The following is a 20,932-nucleotide window of genomic DNA, read 5'->3' on the forward strand; positions in this document are numbered from 1 at the left end:
TCTTGCTATTGAAAACTTGTGACCTCTTCTGCTTCTCCCCAAAAATGTATGTTTACCCAGTACTGGGAAACCCAGATATTCCGAATTAAATCAGAGAGTTCGGGTGTTTCCAACTCTCTAAGTAGAATGGTTACCCAGAACAAGTTAAAACCACTTCTTACTCCTGGTTAATGATAGTATTGACTACCCGCTGAAACCCCCCAACTGGACCTTGTTATATATTACTCTTTGAACCTGCCGAGTTGATGAAATAAACAATAGTCTTCTTTTAAAGATGAACTAATTTAATGAGTAATATAAATAATATTTGTGAGTCCTTTGTACTTAATACTCAACTAGTAAAAGAAATAAAATACACTAAAGATAACTAACTAACTATACATGTAATAATGAAATAACATAACTTTTCTCTCTCTAGCTAGTCTATGTCTTGTCTGTTCACACTCCTGAAGCACACTCTCTCAGAAAGAGCGGGAAAGTCTTTCTTATACCATCTGATTGTGAGACATCTAGTGTTGAATTGACTGTACTACATTTACATACATTGATCATGTATAATATACAGAGATCACTACAGCCCTCCCAACTATTCCCCCCAATGTCCCCCCCACCCTCCTCACAACCCCGGCAACCCCTGTCTACCCTTCTGACTCCCTGACTACTCGATCATCACAAACCAACCCGTTCCGCAATCCTTAACCACCATACTACTCCCTAATACCCCAACTAACCAACCGACTCCCCCCTGACTGAACGGCCATTCCCTCCCCAATCCCCAATCCCCCTCCTACGGCTGACTGTCCACCTAACAGCAGATCCCACCCCTGACTGCCAAGCAGATCCCACCCCTGACTGCCGAGCTGGCCCCTGCCCCAAAGCGACCCATCCCCAGCCCCCAACCACTGCTTCCACCCCCTTCCCACCCTGCCACCCCTCATTCCACCCACTTACCGTACATACTTACTCTCCCTCTGGCTTCTCAGTACCTGCTTGTAGCAGCAAGTGCTAGAAAGGGGCATGCCCTCCTCTCGTCCTAGTCTGCTGCACTCGACAGAAGTTAGGGAACCCACTGCAGTGTATATTTCTCACTCAAGCCGAGTCGGAAATTTGCGTGCAAAATGTGCAACTGCATTCCAGTCTAAGTCAATGATTGCCACTTCTCGAATGTTCTCACACTTTGGTTTTTTGAAAAGCAGGCACTTCGTGTTTTCACATGACCTTGGGTGAAGGCAGCAAAGATCAGAACCATGAGCCTACAAATTATATTCTTCTTGAAATGACCCTTGCTAGAAAAAAAGCAAAATGAGTGTGATTTTCCTGGAAATTGGCAAAGGCTGATGGCGGGTGGGAAAAGTGGTATTGGAACCGCCAGCAGCAATGGCGGCTTTCTCTTCCGTATAGTCTGGCACTTTGAAAAGGACATCAAAGGACGAGTCCCACAACATATTGCTGGCGGGGCGGCCACTGATTCGCCTGCCCCACCAGCAACTTAGAAACCCGAGGATTAGGCCGCCATTTTTTCAGGCTTCCACAGCGCAGAGATTTTTTTCCCGCAGCGCAAAGATAGAAAAGGAGTTCACCCTGAAACCCACCCCCACACATCCCCCCGGTACTGCTCCCTGTCACTTCCCCCTGGAACTTCCTCAGGCATTGCCTCTTGGCGCTGCCCCAGTACTATGCCGGGGGTAATTCTAGGAGGCAGTGCTGGGGGCACTACCTGGGCGTGACCCTCTTCCCCTGTGAGTGCTGCACTTACCTCAGCTCCTCTGCTCGCCAGGTACACGCCTTGGGAGACCAGCTGTGATTCACTTTATACCGCTGCCACGCTGACGTGAGTGAATTATCTGAAGTGGCAGGCGTGGGGGGGGGGAACGATTCAGGTGTAGGGACCTAATACTAATATGTTAATATATTCAAACGATGTTCCCAATGTTGAACTTTGGGAAATGCACCTCGTCACTGATGGGGGACAATCACCTCATCACGTGTTTACGTCAACGTAAGATGCCGCTTTGCAGTTCTTGCAATATTTTCCGCTCCCGTCACCAAACCTGCCCAACGTGAATGGGAGAGGAAAATCCCGGCCAATGTGTTTCCCTTCAATTAAAATCTCATTCATTGAGCAATATATTTTGATGAGATGTAAAGTTTGTGCTTTTGTCATTATTTGGTCCCGAACAATCTGTTTGGTTGATCATAATTTGGTTGACAATGCTGACAATCCCTCCCACACCTCCAGGCTTCACAGAAATAAATAAGTACATGTTATTCACTTCCTGTTTTGTTGGTGGCTACTGGCTCGGCCTCATCCAAGTTTCAAAAGTCCAGAGAGAAACGGATTGTTTCAAACACAGACACCTGTAGCCTTTGTTTAACACAACACTCATATAAACGGTACCCAATTAACCTGTTAAAATGTATTTTCCTGCTTACCTTCAAATAATTCTTCAAAACAAACTTCAGAAACTTCTAGAAGCCAGGGGGAAGTTTAATGTTGCACGGTCCTTTGTTACAGCTCATTCAGTCACAGCACTGGGCAAAAATATTGGGCGGGATTCTCTCATCCCATGGCAGAGTGACCACGCCGTCGTAAACGCCGTTGCGTTTTACGACGGCGTGAATGGGCCGCTCCCAGGACTAATTCTGGCCCCTACAGGGGGCCAGCACGGCGCTGGAGCGGTTTGCGCCGCTCCAGCTGCCGATCCCGGCGCGAACTGGGCGCCGCAGGATCCGTGCATGCGCAGTGGCACCGGCGCCAACGTGCACATGCGCAGTGGCCTCCTTCAACATGCTGGCCCCGTCGGAACATGGCACAGGAGCGACAGGGGCCGGCATGTAGGAGAGGAGGCCCCCAGCCAGAGAGGCCGGCCCGCCGATTGGTGGACCCAGATCGCGGGCCAGGCCACATCGGAGGTCCCCCCTGGGGTCGGATCCCCCCTCCCCCCCACAGGCCGGCCCCCGACCCTTCAACGCCGAGATCCCGCCGGCTCAGAGCAGGTTAGAACGGCGCCGGCGGGACTCTTTTTTTTTGAATGACCGCTCAGCCCATCAGGCCCGGAGAATCGCGGGGGGTGCCGCATAGACCGGCCCCCGACCGGCGGTGCGCCGACCACGTCCCAGCTTCTCGGCGGCATGGCGCGATTCGTGCGGCCCCCCGGCGATTCACCGACCCGGCGTGGGGCCGGAGAATCCCACCCATTGAATCCAAGACGAGACTTTTCAGAGACGCCAAAGCCTTCAAGTTTAAAAAGAATTAATAAAACACAAAAGACAATTTAGTGGATAAATGTAATCATCTTATTCTGCAATATGTTTTAAAATATACATTTTTGATTAAACCTTCATCTTGAACATTAGAAGTTTCAGGATCTGAAAAACAATAATAAATCAAAAATATCAGTGTAAAGCTTTGCAGGAAACACTTTGAGCGAGATTCGCCCCAACCCGGCGGGGCGGGCCGTACCAGCGCCGAGGAGTGGCGTGAACCACTCCGGCACCTTCAGGGACTAGGCCGGTGCTGGTGGGGTTGGTGCCACGGCAGCCAGCGCGGAAGGGCTTGGGCTTGGCACCGTGCCAACTGGCGCCGAAGGGCCTCCACCGGCCGGCGCGAGTTGGCGCATGCGCGGGAGCGCCAGCGTGTGTTGGCGTCATCCCAGTGCATGCGCAGGGGGTTTCTTCTCCGCACCAGCCATGGTGGAGGTTGACAGCAGCTGGCGCGGAGGGAAAGAGTGCCCCCATGCACAGGCCCGCCTGCGGATCGGTGGGCCCTGATCGTGGGCCAGGCCACCATGCCCCCCCCACCCCCCCCCCCGGGGAGCCAGATCCCCCCTCGAGGACTCTGAAGGCCATCCCTGGAGCCAGGTCCCGCCGGTAAGGACCTGTTGTGATTTACGCCAGCGGGACCGGCCGAACACGGGCGACCGCTCGGCCCATCGCGGGCCAGAGAATCGACGGGGGGGGCTGCTGCCAGCAGCTGCCGACCGGCGCGGCGCGATTCCCGGCCCCGCCAAAACCCCGGCGCCGGAGAAGTCGGCAGCCGGCGGCGGGGCCGGATTCACACCACCCCCAGTGATTCTCCGACTCGGTGGGGGGTTGGAGAATCCCGCCCTTTAAGACTAGTGTTTTGTGCTGAAAACTGGCGCACTGGTCAGTTGGTGCATGGTCGGGTGACAGGTTTATACAGGTGATTTCCTTTCCAAGTATGGATATAGAGACACACAATGGGAAAGCTTTAGGCAACATAGGATGAAAAGACTGAAACACGGAGTATGGTTTTGTGGACAGAAAACGCATGTGCAGAATAATAGAAATTAAATCCCCAGGAAATGAATGTCTGGGATGTTGGGGGAAATTCTCCGCCTCGCGACGCCGCAAACGCGAACCGTGATCGGACAGAGAATTGGGCGTCCAGCCAAAATCGAGGTCTGGCCCGGCGCCGATTCGGCCGCAATTCATCGGTCCCTCGCTGGTGGCGACATCGAGGTTCGTGCCCCATGCTCGCAGCAGCATGGAAAACGGGCATTTGCATGCATTTAAATGTGATTAGCGGGTTGGACACAGTAAGCTCTGCCCTTCCACGGTGCACCGCTCCTCTCAGGTGAACGTCACATGTCCGCGAATTATCACAAGTATTTACAAACGTGGACTGGGCGCCATGACTGCAGCGGGTGAGTTGGAGGGTAAAAAAACACGGGTAGGAATTCTCCGGCTCTTGCAACTCATTTTTCCCACCAGCAGAGCACCCACGCCCGCGTGTCCCTGGTGGCGTGGAGTGCCTTCAATGGGAAATCCCTTTGTGAAGCAGCGGGAGTGTAGAATCCCGTTTCCAGCAAACGGCTCGCTGCCGAGAAACAAGCGGCTGGAGGAGCGGAGAATCCACCACTAAAACCACTAAAAAATCGTTGAAAACTGTCGGGCTTGCTGGGCGATGGCTGCCCGGGATGGAGGCAGAAACAGAACACCCTCATACCCCAGCTGTATCATCAAGTGCCAGGCTCAACCAGGAGCCCACCAGGTGTTGACAATCGTCAGACGTGTTGCCTCATTCCAGAGGAAGCAGGAGATAAGCAGAGCTCACCCCAACCAGAGGATTGTAGGGGATCAGGGTCTGGGATGAGGGCCGGGGATGGGGAGCAGGGATGGAGGTTGGGGTGAGGATCCAGGATCGTGGTCGGGAATGAGGAGCAGGGATGGAGGTCGGGGGTGAGGGTCGGGGATGGGGGTAGTGAATGGAGGGCAGGGATGAAGGTCGGGACTGGGGGCCATGGATGAGGTTCCGGAATGGGGGTCCTGGATGGATGGCAGGGATGGGGGTCGGGGATGGGGGTCGGGGATGAGAGTCAGGGATGGGGGTCCAAGATGCTGATCGGGAATGAGGAGCAGGAATGGAGGTTGGGGATGAGGGATGGGGGTAGGGGATGGGGGTTCTCCCTGGCTCTTCGCCCCTCTCAGGGCAGCAGGCTCACCAGTGATCCCCACCACTCTGGATTACCAGCTGTCACCTCCTGGCAAGGCTGGCAGCATTGACTGCCTCTGCCACCACCTCCAGGTAGTGTTCAGGAGGGCAGGCTTGACCCTCCGGCCCACGTTGGGGAAGAGGGTGACCCTCCGCTCCTCACTGGCATGGAGCTGTGGGTCCACCTTGGACTCCTGACCTCAGGGCGCAGGTCTTTCCTGCACCATCTTGGCGGCTGCAGTGAGTGTGTGGTAAGTGAATCTCTTAAAAACAGCTGCAGCTGCCAAGCTGTTTGGTGTTAACTCCGGCCCCAGTGATTAGAACGCCCGCTGGGCTGGGAATTGTTTGGAATTCGTGCCAGCAGAGTGCTATTCATTTGCATGTCCTAACTCACTTACCGAATAGCGCCCCCAATGGGAATACGAATTGCACGCAATTCAGTCTCGCCGTCCACTGTCCCCATACGGAATATTTCGTCCATTGTGTTCAATCCATTTTTACTGCAAAGCTTACACATGCAATAGATGACAAGTGTTAACTGCATTGCTTTCACATTAGTGTACAGTGGTCACAGGTATAAACATACGAATTAGGAGCAGGTGTAGGCCATGAGGCTCCTTGAGCCTGCTCCGCCATTCAATATGATCATGGCTGATCTGATTGTAATCTCAACTCTACATTTCTGCCTTCACCCCATGTCAATCTAGACTCTATCCAGCTCAACCTTAAAAATATTCAAAGATTCTGCTTCCACTGCCTTTTGAGGAAGAGAGTTCCAGAGTCTCACGACTCTCTGAGAGAAATCATGGGCGGGATTCTCTGATCCTGGGGCTAAGTGTTGGCGCCGTCGTAAATGCCGGAGCGTTTTACGCTGGCGTCAACAGGCCCCTAGGAGCAGCGATCCTGCGCATCACAGGGGGTCAGCACGGCACTGGAGAGCCTCACACTGCTCCAGCTGTCGTTACAAGCATCAGAATGGGTGCCGCGGGTCCGCGCATGCGTGCTACGGCCGGCGCGAGTTAGCGCATAGCCGACGCGAGCCTGCGCATGCGCGTGGGTTGCCTTCTCCGCGCCGGCCCCGACGCAGTATGGCGGAGAGCTACAGGGGCCTGGCGCGGAGGAACATAGGCCCCCACCAGGATAAGCCGCCCTCCAATCGGTAGGCCCCGATTGAGGGCCTGGCCACTGTGGAGGCCCCCCACCGAGGTCGGTACCCCCTCCCCCCCCCAACCAGGCCGCACCCCGCGACATGAATGGCGAGGTCCCACTGGGTAGGACCACACGTGAAGGGCGCTGGCTGGACTTGGCCTAACTCGGCGGGCACTCGGCCCATCGCGCACAATGAATCGCCGGGGGAGCCGAATAGAGCGGCCCCCGACCGGTGCCGCACCAACCGCGCCGACCACGCCGCACCGACTGCGCTGACCACGCCCCACCGACCGTGCTGGCACCAGAGAATCAGTGGATGGGCGACGGAGCGGCAACGCGTGAATCGCGCTCCCCCGCCCCCCCCCCCGGCCCCGATGAGTCTCCGGCCCAGTGCGAGGTCGGAGAATCCTGCACCATTTCTCCTCATCTCCATCTTAAATGAGCGCCCTTAATTTTTAAACTGTGACCACCCAGTCCTAGATTATTCGACAAGAGGAAACACCCTCTCCACATCCATTTGGTCAATACCCCTCAGGATCAAGTCACCTCTTACTCTTCTAAACTCTGGTAGATACAAGCCTAATCTCTCCAACCTTTCCTCATAAGACAACCTGCCAATACCTGGTAGTAGTCTAGTAAACCTCTGAACTGTTTCTCACACATTTACATCTTTCCTTAGATATGGAGACCAGCGGCCGGATACTCCGGCGGCAGGATCCTCCGTCTTGTCGGCAGTGCAGTCACGCCTGCGGATTTCCCGACGGCGTGGGGTTGCCCACAATGGATATCCCATTGGCCAGCTGCCAGGATGTAGGATCCCGCAGCCGGCGGGGTCGCGCCACACCAGGAAACGGGTGTGGCAGGATGGAGAATCCTGGGCGGGATTCTCCGAAATGGAGGCAGAGTGTTCTCGCCGTCGTGAACGCCGTCGAGGTTCACGACGGCGCGAAACGGCCCCTATCCCGACCGATTCAGGGCCCGATAATGGGCTAGGAGCGGCGCCGCGTCATTTACACGCGCCAGGCCTTGGCGCCGTGTAATGGTGGCGGCGCATACATGACGCGGCCGGCACCGCATAACTGGCGTCACCCACGCATGCGTGGTTGCCGTCCTCTCCGAGTCCGCCCTGCAAGAAGATGTCTGACGGATCTTGCGGGGCTGCGGAAGAAAGGAGGTCCTCCTTCAGAGAGGCCGGTCCGACAATCGGTGGGCACCGATCGCGGGCCAGACCACATTTGAGGCCCCCCCCCCGGTGCAGGAACCCCCCTCAAAGAACAAAGAACAAAGAAATGTACAGCACAGGAACAGGCCCTTCGGCCCTCCAAGCCCGTGCCGACCATACTGCCCGACTAAACTACAATCTTCTACACTTCCTGGGTCCGTATCCTTCTATTCCCATCCTATTCATATATTTGTCAAGATGCCCCTTAAATGTCCCTATCGTCCCTGCCTCCACTACCTCCTCCGGTAGTGAGTTCCAGGCACCCACTACCCTCTGCGTAAAAAACTTGCCTCGTACATCTACTCTAAACTTTGCCCCTCTCACCTTAAACCTATGCCCCCTAGTAATTGACCCCTCTACCCTGGGGAAAAGCCTCTGACTATCCACTCTGTCTATGCCCCTCATAATTTTGTATACAACGCCCCCCCCCGCAGGCCGCCCCCCCCCCAGCGTTCCCACGCTGTTCCCGCTGGCAGCGACCAGGTGTGGACGGCGCCAGGGGGAACCCGCCGTTTTGGGCAGGCCGCTCGGCCCATCTGGGCCGGAGAATCGCGGGGGTACCGGTGAATCGCCATTTTGGCTATCTCGGGCGATTCACTGTACCATGCCGCGCAAAACGCGATTGTGCCGATCTGGCCGATTCCGTGAATCATGGGAGGGTGTCGGACCGGCGTCGCGGAAAATTTGGCGACCCAGGCAATTCTCCCAACCGGCGCGGGAGCGGAGTATCGCACCCAATGTCCCAGTACTGTCCTACTGTACACAATACTCCAGATGTGGTCTCACCAATGCCTCGTACAACTGAAGCATAACCTCTCTACCTTTGTAATCAATTCCCCTCGTCACAAAAAATAACATTCTATTAGCTTTCCTAATAGATTTCCTGGTTGGTTTGAAGCTCCTCTTGTTCACAATATTTTGACTTTTTTACCTCCTCTCAATTTTTTATCCATTTAGGATCTCTCGGGCCTCCTGGCCAACAGCAATATTCAATGTATTGTATATCACCATTGTTTGAGTGGTGAAGCATAATGCTGGCTCATCTGGCCCACATCTAAAAGTGGCATATTGTGAAATACACTCAAAAATGCATCCTGACTAACCAAAATGCTGGAGTTTTCTTTCAGATTAACGGAACTCCTTTTTCACTCTTCTGCAAAACTGCCCATAGGAACGGGCCTAATGAAAACCAGGCTGAGGTGGCTTAAATCAACTATCTGAGCCGATAATTATCTGTGAAGGATGGAGATAGAAAAACTGAACATAAGTCTGGAGAAATAACACTAGAATATAGTCACAGAAAGAAAGGGAGAGCAATAATGTCATAAATAGAGAGGAAGATGACACTTTGGTGCAATAGGTTACGAAATAGAAATTTATTGAGTAAAATGGTTGCTGCCTGCCATGGCTTGTATCTTTGATTCATGTCTGAGAGGTTCCTGAACGTTCAGTGCTGCACTACAGCTGCTTGGCAGCTTGAGCAGAAAGGACAAGGCCAGACCACCATCGTGTTCGAGACAGTGTGCGTAGTATTGGATTTCACTGAGTCTTCCTCTGAAATATCTGAAAAAGATGTACTGCATATGGTCCCAACTAGGTAGGTGTAAGTTGAGGGCCCCGGCAGACAGGAGGGAATCGTTGTCAAGAGACTTACAGACAGCAGAATTAGATTAAACTTCATATTTGATAAAGACCTGGGTGCAATGTGAAAAAGCATTTTATGTACTGTTTGGGCAACGAGAAATTGTTTGGAATTTGTTTGGGCGAGAAAAACTGACTATTCTTGTAATGATCGGATATTTCAACCTTGTAACCAGAATTGTTGATGAGTGATTCGATCCAGAACAAATTTTAAAGTGGTATTTTTGAGATATTAATCCATTAGGCACCTGTTTGTGTGGCAAATTAAATTTCCAAAGTAATATATGTTTATCTGTTAACATAAATTGTAAATAAAGGTTGAAACATTGAAAAAGACTGAGTTTAAACTGCAAAATGCATTGGCCCCAAAATGTTTGGGAATAAGGGGCGTCATTCTCCGACCCCCCGCCGGGTCGGAGAATCGCCGGGGGCTGCTGTGAATCCTGCCCCCGCCGGTTGCCGAAGTCTCCGGCACCGGATATTCGGCGGGGGTGGGAATCGGGCCGCGCCGGTTGGCGGGCCCCCCCCGCTGGATTCTCCGGCCCGGATGGGCCGAAGTCCCACCGATAAATTGCCTGTCCCGCCGGCGTGGATTAAACCACCTTTTGAACGGCGGGACAAGGTGGCGTGGGCGGGCTCCGGGGTCCTGGGGGGGGCGCGGGGCGATCTGGCCCCGGGGGGTGCCCCCACGGTGGCCTGGCCCGCGATCGGGGCCCGCCGATCCGCGGGCGGGCCTGTGCCGTGGGGGCACTCTTTCCCTTTCGCCTCCGCCACGGTCTCCACCATGGCGGAGGTGGAAGAGACTCCCTCCACTGCGCATGCACGGGAATGGCATGAGCGGCCGCTAACGCTCCCACGCATGCGCCGCTGGGGATGTCATTTCCGCGCCAGCTGGCGGGGCAACAAAGGCCGTTTCCGCCAGCTGGCGGGGCAGAAATTCCTCCGGCGTCGGCCTAGCCCCTCAATGTTGGGACTCGGCCCCCAAAGATGCGGAGCATTCGGCACCTTTGGGGCGGCGCGATGCCCATCTGATTGGCGCCGTTTTGGGCGCCAGTCGGCGGACATCGCACCGTTTCTGGAGAATTTCGCCCATGATCTTGGCAATTACTCCAAACTCCAGCTTGCTGCTGGTCTTCGGTGTCAAATCCACCAGAGTTTCCTTTCCGATCATGGAATTTGGGGTTTCTGGCAAGGCCAGCATTTGTTGCCTATCACTAACTGCCTTTGAGAAGGCGATGTAGGTACACCCACAGTGCCATTAGGGAGGGAGTTCCAGGATTTTGGCACAGTTACAGTGAAGGAACAGTGTTACAGTTCCAAGTCAGGATGATGTGTGACTTGGAGAGAAATTTGCAGGCAGTGGTGTTCCCATGTATCTGCTGCCCTTGTCCTTCTAGGTGGTGGAGGTTGCGGGTTTGGAAGGTTCTGTCAATGGTGCCTTAGTGGGTTGCTGCAGTGCATCTTGTTGGAGGAGCACACTGCTGTCACTGTGCACTGGTGGTGGAGAGAGTAAATGCTTACGGTGGTGGATGGGATGCGGATCCAGTTGGCTAACTTTTCCCTGGATAGTGTTGAGCTGCTTGAGTAGAGCTGCACTCAGCCAGACAAGTGAAGATTATTCCACCTTGTAGATGGTGGATAGGCTTTGGAGGATCAGGAGGTGAGTTACTCACTGCAAAATTCCCAACATCAGACCTACTCTTATAACCGCAGTATCTATGTGGTTAATCCACTTACATATGCATACCAACCAACAACAGCTCAAGATAGCCCAGCCCCTGGATAGAGACGGGCTCCTTGCATCACCTGAGCTGCATGTGAATAAAGGCACCACTTTAATTTTGAGTATTATTAATTTACATGAACAGAAAGTTGATGCTAGGGGATTCAGCCATGGTAATGCTGTTGAACGTCAAGAGGAATTGATTAGTTGGGGAAAGGGGGTCTATTAAGTTTGGGTCAGCAAGCACAATGTGCCCACCTAGCCCAAGCTGCAGGAGGAACCCAATCCCAGGCTGCCCAGGTTGTAGGACAGTATTGTTGTTTCCCCTCAAATTATCCCAGTCCATTCAAATAGCTCCTTTACAATGGCGCCACTTAAAACAGATGACCTAAGTTTGAACTCTTCGGGGTTTCAGGCCACTTCTAACCCTGAAGCTGTGCCTTCTCCCTTCCAACAGATTATCAACTGGTATTGGCTGGCACAAGGATACAGGGCCTCTAACTAGCTGAGACGTGGACTTTTTTATAGCTGTTTTTTGCTGCATTTTTACAACCGACCAGTGCATGTTGTGGTCATGCCTTAGGGAAAAGAACATAATTTTCCTGAACTTTTCCCGCCCCTTAACTTATCTCAGAGAGGATAAAGTTTGCAAAGCTTTGCTTCTAGTGTTCAGTCCCACCTGATGGGCATGTCCTGTGGAGGATGAGTACTGCTGTGTGCGGAAGAGCTAGCGGTCTTTTATTGGCTGGCAGATCTCATCTGGTGGGGCCTCTGCACCTGGAGTTCTTGAGCCTGGGACCCCTGCCCCATTCCCCCTGCTGGCCTGTCAAGTGTCGGAGCGACAATTCATTTGGTGGGCCTTCCTTGGGAGATGACCTGGGTCTCCCATTGGCTCCTTGACCAGCAGCTGAGATCCTGTCACCTCCATTAAATCCTGCCCGGTGACACCTAAACAACTGGCTCATGTAGGGTATATCAGAGACATAAATTGCCATAAAGTATCTCACTGTGCTGGCCCCCAAAATAGGTTTGAAAATATTCATACAGTCACATCTGATACAAGAAGCCAAGTTGTTGAACCTTCACGAGAGCTACAACACGAAGCCTGTTTTGGGGGTATGTGGATAGAAGCATTGAAACGTAGAAATGAGTGAGGCATTTCAGCCCATCTCAGACTGTACTAGCCCTGATTCCTCAACTGAAGCGATTTGCATGAATTTCTAAAATATCTCTTGGAATTTTCCTTTCCAGTGAATTTCAAATTGAGAAAATATTTGCAATTGTTATGAACAAAACACTTTAGAATCAAAAGTGCTTGTGGGCCATTTGCCCAACTGTGTATAACCTAAAAAACAGAAGAGTTTAGACCAGTGAACTGGTCTACAGCATGAAGCCAGATATGAAAAATCAGTCTCTTTAAAAACATAAATCAGTTTATATGCATATCCACACACACACAAAAGAATAATTTTTATAAATATTTATGCAAATAAGGTATAAAACTAACTTTCAATTAACCCCCTATCCTGCTGAGTAAATAAGCCCCATATATAAGAAGGCAAAACAATTTTAGTGGTTAATACTTTGAGGGTTAAATTTGTTTGCACACAAGATAAACAAGCATGTGTTATATATTCAAGCTGTTGATCACAAGATCCTGAGTTGAGCTGTTAGTCAAAACCTGGGTCTGATTAGTCGATCTCCTCAATAGTAATGCCGCTGATGCACATTTTCAGGATGTGTGTGAAAGAGACCTACCGAAATGACTGGAGTTCCAACACCTACATAGTGGAAGTGTTGCTACATCTTGTGTTTTGAAGACTATTCTCAGCAGGCTTCTGGCACAGGTCCTTTCAGAACTGTTTTCTTTGGAAGAAGCTGCTCTTCCAGGGCGCTGAAAATGGATAAATGTTCAGCAATCCTCGGTAAGGTTAGATTTGGCACAACATTAGACATGAATTTCAATAAAACGTTGAGGTGTGAAGAAAAGAAACAACTTGCTGAGCAAAAGTAAAGCAATTTCAAAGTAATAAATTAATAATTTGAAATATTGAGTGATTAATAGAGATGACCATTAGGGTGTCAGAGGGTCAAATTGTATATTTCCGGCTCCCTCCCAGCCGCAGGGTACTTTTTCACTCACTCTCACCCACAACCACTGTGTGAGTTGGTGCGTCGGGGTGAGGGTGAGATTGACCCCCGAGACTGGGAGTGAACAATAATCTCACATTCTCATTCACACACACACATAGACTCTTGCTCATACACATACACTCTTCTCTCACACACAATCCCTCTCACACACACATTCTGTTGCTCATAAACATTCACTCTGTCTCTCACACATAGGGCGGGATTTATCGACCACCCCGCTGCATGTTTTTCAGTTCTGCCGTTGTCAACGGAAACACACACAATCCCTCTCACACACACACGCAGTCTCATACAATCCCTCTCACACACAATCCCTCTCACACACACAATCCCTCTCACACACACACAATCCCTCTCACATACTATTCCTCTCACACACAATCCCTCTCACATACACAATCCCTCTCACACACACACACACACAATCCCTCTCACAGACAACCCCTCTCACACACAATCCCTCTCACACACACAATCCCTCTCACATACTATTCCTCTCACACACAATCCCTCTCACATACACAATCCCTCTCACACACACACACACACACACACAATCCCTCTCACAGACAACCCCTCTCACACACAATCCCTCTCACACACACAATCCCTCTCACACACAATCCCTCTCTCACACACACAATCCCTCTCACACACACACAATCCCTCTCACACACACACAATCCCTCTCACACACAATCCCTCTCACACACACACACAATCCCTCTCTCACACACAATCCCTCTCACACACACACAATCCCTCTCACACACACACAATCCCTCTCACACACCAATACCTCTCACACACACACACAATCCCTCTCACACACACACACACACACACACAATCCCTCTCACACACACAATCCCTCTCACACACACACAATCCCTCTCACACACACACCAATACCTCTCACACACACACACAATCCCTCTCTCACACACAATCCCTCTCTCACACACACAATCCCTCTCACACACACACAATCCCTCTCACACACACACAATCCCTCTCACACACAATCCCTCTCACACACACACACAATCCCTCTCTCACACACAATCCCTCTCACACACACACAATCCCTCTCACACACACACAATCCCTCTCACACACACACACAATCCCTCTCTCACACACAATCCCTCTCACACACACACAATCCCTCTCACACACACACAATCCCTCTCACACACACACCAATACCTCTCACACACACACACAATCCCTCTCTCACACACAATCCCTCTCACACACACACACACAATCCCTCTCACACACAATCCCTCTCACACACACACACAATCCCTCTCTCACACACAATCCCTCTCACACACACACACAATCCCTCTCTCACACACAATCCCTCTCACACACACACACACACACAATCCCTCTCTCACACACACAATCCCTCTCACACACACACAATCCCTCTCACACACACACACACACACACACAATCCCTCTCACACACACACAATCCCTCTCACACACACACAATCCCTCTCACACACACACACAATCCCTCTCACACACACACAATCCCTCTCACACACACACAATCCCTCTCACACACACACACACACACACACAATCCCTCTCACACACACACAATCCCTCTCACACACACACACACAATCCCTCTCACACACACCAATACCTCTCACACACACACACAATCCCTCTCTCACACACAATCCCTCTCACACACACACACACACACACACAATCCCTCTCACACACACACAATCCCTCTCACACACACAATCCCTCTCACACACAATCCCTCTCACACACAATCCCTCTCATACACAATCCCTCTCACACACACTGATGCACTATCAATTACGACAAGACGAGAGTAGGATGTAATCGAGGCTTTATTACACAGAGATGTGTGGCCTCCTACAGCAGCTTACGAAATGGCTGCTGTTCTGAGAGCACACACATTTATACCCCGCCTCCTGGGCGGAGCCAGCAGGCAGGGATCTACCCCCATACCTGTAGTACAGGGGCCCTACCGTAATACCCTCGTATGCAGTGCATACAATATAATACAACAGTAGTGACTACCACACACACACAATCCCTCTCACACACCAATCCCTCTCACACACACACAATCCCTCTCACACACCAATCCCTCTCACACACACACAATCCCTCTCACACACCAATCCCTCTCACACACACACAATCCCTCTCACACACCAATCCCTCTCACGCACACACAATCCCTCTCATACACAATCCCTCTCACTCACACTGACGCACTATCAATTACGACAAGACGAGAGTAGGATGTAATCGAGGCTTTATTACACAGAGATGTGTGGCCTCCTACAGCAGCTTACGAAATGGCTGCTGTTCGGAGAGCACACACATTTATACTCCGCCTCCTGGGCGGAGCCAGCAGGCAGGGATCTACCCCCATACCTGCAGTACAGAGGCCTTACTGTAATACTCATATATACAATATAATACAACAGTGGTGACTACCACACACACACACAATCCCTCTCACACACGCACACGTGCACACACACACACACACACACGCAATCCCTCTCAGACACATACAATCCCTCTCACACACAATCCCTCTCACACACAATCCCTCTCACACACAATCCCTCTCACACACAATCCCTCTCACACACAGTCCCGCTCACGCACAATCCCTCTCACACACAATCCCTCTCACACACAATCCCTCTCACACACAATCCCTCTCACACACACACATGTGGTGGCACGCCCTGCAACAGCTGGCACCACATGGAATGGGAGGACACCCACTCCCCATGGCCCTTAAAGTATCCACCACTCTGAACATAGATTATAAGACCATAAGACATAGGAGCAGTTGTAGGCCATTCAGCCCATAGAGATCATGTCTGATCTGAGAACATCCTCAACTCCACTTTCCCGCCGTATCCTTTACTGGTTAAAAATCTGTCCATCTCAACCTTGAACATACTTAATGATCCAACATCTACAGCTCTCTGCGGTAAAGGATTCCATAAATTCACTACCTTCTGAGAGGAGAAATTCCTCCTCATCTCTATCTTTATTGGGCAACCTCATACTCTGAGATTATGCCCTCTCGTCCTATACTCTCCCACAAGGGGAAACATCCTCTCAGCATCTACCCTCTGTCAAGCCCCCTGAGAATCCTAAATGTCTCAATAAGGTGACCTCACAATCTTCTAAACTCCAATGAATTGGCAGGGTGCATTTGCTTTCCTCGTTCAAGTCATTAAAGATGTATTATAAGTAATTCTGTCCCCAGCACTGATCCCTATGACACTCCACTAGTTACAAGTTGCCATCCTGAAAATGGCCCTTGTATCCCAACTCTGTCTTATATTAGTTATCCTGGGCGTCATTCTCCGACCCCCCGCCGGGTCGGAGAATGGCCGTTGGCCGCCGTGAATCTCGCCCCCGCCCCCACCGAAGTCTCCGCTCCCGGAGATTGGGCGGGGGCGGGAATCCGGCCGCGCCGGTTGGCGGGACCCCCCACTGGATTCTCCGGCCCGAATGGGCCGAAGTCCCGCCCAGGAATTGCCTGTCCCGCCGACGTAAATCAAAGCTGGTATTTACCGGCGGGACCAGGCGGCGTGGGCGGGCTCCGGGGTCCTGGGGGGGGCGCGGGGCGATCTGACCCCGGGGGGTGCCCCCACAGTGGCCTGGCCCGCGATCGGGGCCCACCGATCCGCGGGCGGGCCTGTGCCGTGGGGGCACTCTTTCCCTTCCGCTTCCGCTACGGCCTCCACCATGGCGGAGGTGGAAGAGACTCTCCCCGCTGCGCATGCGCGGGAAACTGACAGCGGCCGCTGACGCTCCCGTGCATGCGCTGGGAAACTGACAGCGGCCGCTGACGCTCCCGCGCATGCGCCGCATTTCCGCGCCAGCTGGCCGGGAAACAAACGCCATTTCCGCCAGCTGGCGGGGCGGAAATCCCTCCGGCGTCGGCCTAGCCCCTCAATGTTGGGGCTAGGCCGCCAAAGATGCGGAGCCTTCCGCACCTTTGGGCCAGCGCGATGCCCGTCTGATTGGCGCCGGCTTTGGCGCCAGTCGGCGGACATCCCGCCGTTGGGGGAGAATTTCGCCCCCAATCTCTATCCATGCCAATAATTATCCCCAACACCATGGGCTTATAAAGTAGCCATTTATGCAGTACCTTATTAAGCGCGTTTTGGAAATCCAAGTATATTTGTTCTAAACCGACCGGAGGCCACGGGGTCTGCAACATCAGAGTCCCAGTGGTCTCACTTGAATATAGGGCGGGATTCTCCGTTGCCCGAAGCCGATATTGTAATTGGCGATCCCGACGCCCAATTTGGGGCCGGCGGCGGTTTGACACCAGTCAGCCATGCTCCGCCCTCTTGGAAATGGTGTCATCATGTCACGCGCCGCACGCCATTGCAACGGCGATCCCGCATCATCGGCCAGTGCTCCCGCGATGCTCTGCCCCCGATAAGCCGAATTCCCGACTGCGGGACACTTGTGGTCTCTGCAGTCGGGATCCCGGTTGCGGACTGTGTTCAGCGCCGCCACACTTAGCCGGGGTCCATGTCCATGACTGGTGGTGGGTGACAGATCATGGGCTGGATTCTCCATTTCAGCGACAAAGTGTTGATGCATGTGTGTCTTTTTATGACCAAACATTCTGCGTGAAACCCTCACCTATTCCGGGACCGATGAGGGGCTAGCAGGGGGTGGCCTGTGGGGTCGCGGATGGCGGGTCGGGTCCGCGCATGCCCGACTCCATGTTGTATGGCATGACCACTGCAGGTTGTCTGCCCAGCCTATGCGCGGCCAGGGACCCGCCCATTCTCCGGCCGTTTTCGGCACCGGAGCCAGGAGTTTCACCCGGCGCCGCTGCTAGCCCCGCACGCAGAATGTTTGGTCATAAAAGACCACACGTGTGTCAACACTTAGTTGCTGAAACAGAGAATCCAGCCCATGTGTCCAGATGAGGGGGCAGAGCTAAACCCTTAAGCAAGGGTTCATTAGAGCATAAATATCCCGGCCCAAGTGTAGGCCGGGCACGGGAGACTCTCCAGGGAGTAGGAGTTGTATGCTAGTAAGTAAAATAAATGTTGAGTTTTCAAACAGTCATCACTTCCATGTGGTCCCTCGCCTGAAACTTTACACCATTATATCTGCTGGCTCCCTTTTATCTACCCTGCTCGTTACCACCGCAAAGAATTCTGAGAAATTTGTCAGGCATGATTTCCCCTTCATGGAGCTCTCCTTAATCATATTATGCATTTCTAAATGCTCTGCTATTACATCCTTTATAATGGACTCTAACAGTTCCCAATGACAGACATTAAACGAGCTGGCCTACAGTGACCTGTTTTTTGTTTCCCTCCCTTTTTGAATATTGGTGTTACATTGGCATGCAAGAAGCTTATTTCAGGGCAGCAGGGGTGACCTGTGTGGCATTTCCCAGTCAGTCACTCAGGAATACAGAGTGATGCCCTTTTTGCGAGGGCCCACATGTATATAAACCTGGATCGGGACCAGGCAAGCCAGGATGCCAGGGCTATGGGCTTTGTCCGCTGAGCAGACATTCCCCAGGTGCAGGAGATGATAGACTGTACCCGCATGGCTCTGCTGTCTCCATGGCATCATATGGCGCCATTCATGAAATAGAAGAGATACCACTCCCGCAATGTCCAACTCGTTTGTGACCACCCGATGCACATAATGCAGGTGTGTGCCCATTTCCAGGGGAGCATCCATGACACTTACATCTTGGGGCTTTCTCAGATCCTATGTCCTTGAGGGAGATCAGCAGCTGGAGGTATGGCTCCTCGGAGACAGGGTTACCCATTCAAGAGTTGACTACTTATGTCAGTGAGGACATCAGACCACCTCCCCCCGCAGTGCCTCCAGCCCCTGAAGAAGTCACCCCCTGCCCGCGGATCGGCCCTCCCCCGACTGTGGCGGTGCTGGACTGAGTCCGCAGCGGCCACGCCGAGTTTCCGACAGATGAGACCACACGTGACCGACGCCGTCGGGAACTCGCCGGTCAGGGGCGGGCCTCAGGCAATGTCATCAATACGCGCTGCTTTGGAAGGGGCGGGGCATCGTGAAAGCGGCGCCACCCCCGATTTGGTCGGGAACTTTGATTCTCCGGCTGATCGCCGAACATAATTTTAGCGTCGGCGACCGGAAAATCCCTACCTACATTTTCAACCTCGAAATGGATTTGAATCTATTTGATTTTGTGCATAAATCTAACTCCTGAAAGAAGCTTTGGAATTTACCAATGTTTCAGTTACTTATTGCAGTTGACTAATATCTAATTAAGACCACTCTTTTCAACCTAATTACTCAGTCTTTAGAACTCAGATCTAAGTATGACTGCCACACAATCAACCTTTGTTGTTGTGTAATCGAATGTGAATTTGCAAACACTGAATCTTGAGAAGAATACTATTGTACAAATTATAAGAATCTAATGTTTGATTATTAGCTGGGCCTGTGCCTCATAGTGACCGAGGAATCTCGCAGAATTTGTAATAGAGAAACATGAAAATAATTGTGTGGAATTTCATATTCTGGCAAGGGAGTCTGGTGGCAGGTGGTAAAGATTCCCATTGGGCAACGGGGCAGGTGAACAGGCGCAATTTTTTGCTTTTCAGCTCATTAATTAAGTACCCGTGAAGAGTTCAGTGAATCTCGTGTTGGGGCGGGGCAGGATGTCGTCTGCTCCATCGTTACTTCATGTGGTCAAAGTTCTGAAACCATATTTAAAGGGCACCTGGAAACATATTCACTCCTTGCAGGCCAGGAGCTCTGCTTTATTCCTCCAGAGTCCTTGTGGCCACAGCTTGTACTGGAGGAGCTGGCAGATGTGAACAACCACATCCCGGGGCATACGAGGGCACCTCTCGCATTGCCTTTTGCCCATCTCTAGATAAGAGCATCGCCAGCGATATACCCATTGTTTGACCAATGCTTACCATTGCAGTGTTCCATATTCGCCAGCATCTTGACCTCATAGAGGCCCCGGTGCATCTTGGTGCTCAGGACCTTGCTCCACCTAGCCCTGTGTCAATTGACAATGGACCCTCCTTCTCCTTAGCTGGATGAGAGCCATTACCAAGTGTGATGTTCCTGAGACTAAGTGTTGATGCCAGGGCAGGATTGGTGGACCTCCACGACAGCAAAACTGGCAGCGCACCTGGACCGATTCAGCAACTGTTAAGGGGCTAGCACCGGTGTCACGTGGAACACAATCAATTCCAATGAGAAACCATGCAGGATTGACTGGATTTGCGATTGACACTCAGGAGGCTGACAAGCTGCAGTCGCATATACACACTTCGCTCCCCACACATACCATCCGAGCCAAGAAGATGGCAGCAAGGAGAGCGGCCCCACGATTCACCGGCGGCGAACTTGAGACCCGCCTGGATGCCATGGAGGAGAGGCGGACCACCCTGTACCCAGGCCTGGAAAGGAGACTGCCAGCTGCCACCGTTTGCCGTGCCTAGCCCAGGTAGCAGAGGCAGTAAGCGCCAAGAGAGCTGGACTGGCCTGAAATGCCGTAGAAAACTGTACA

The 20,932-nt window shown here is 52.2% G+C and overlaps 1 long non-coding RNA gene across 1 annotated transcript; it reads right to left on the bottom strand.

The window, feature by feature from the left end:
* Positions 1–3,273: 3,273 nt before the first annotated feature.
* Positions 3,274–19,193, bottom strand: LOC140403009 (uncharacterized). Its single transcript, XR_011938269.1, has 4 exons — positions 19,114–19,193; positions 12,949–13,084; positions 5,854–5,963; positions 3,274–3,369 (listed from the first exon to the last, which is right to left on the bottom strand). It is a non-coding gene; the product is annotated as an uncharacterized lncRNA (long non-coding RNA).
* Positions 19,194–20,932: the final 1,739 nt, after the last annotated feature.

Source organism: Scyliorhinus torazame, chromosome 1, assembly GCF_047496885.1.
Source record: "Scyliorhinus torazame isolate Kashiwa2021f chromosome 1, sScyTor2.1, whole genome shotgun sequence".
In the NCBI taxonomy this organism is placed as follows: Eukaryota; Metazoa; Chordata; class Chondrichthyes; order Carcharhiniformes; family Scyliorhinidae; genus Scyliorhinus; species Scyliorhinus torazame.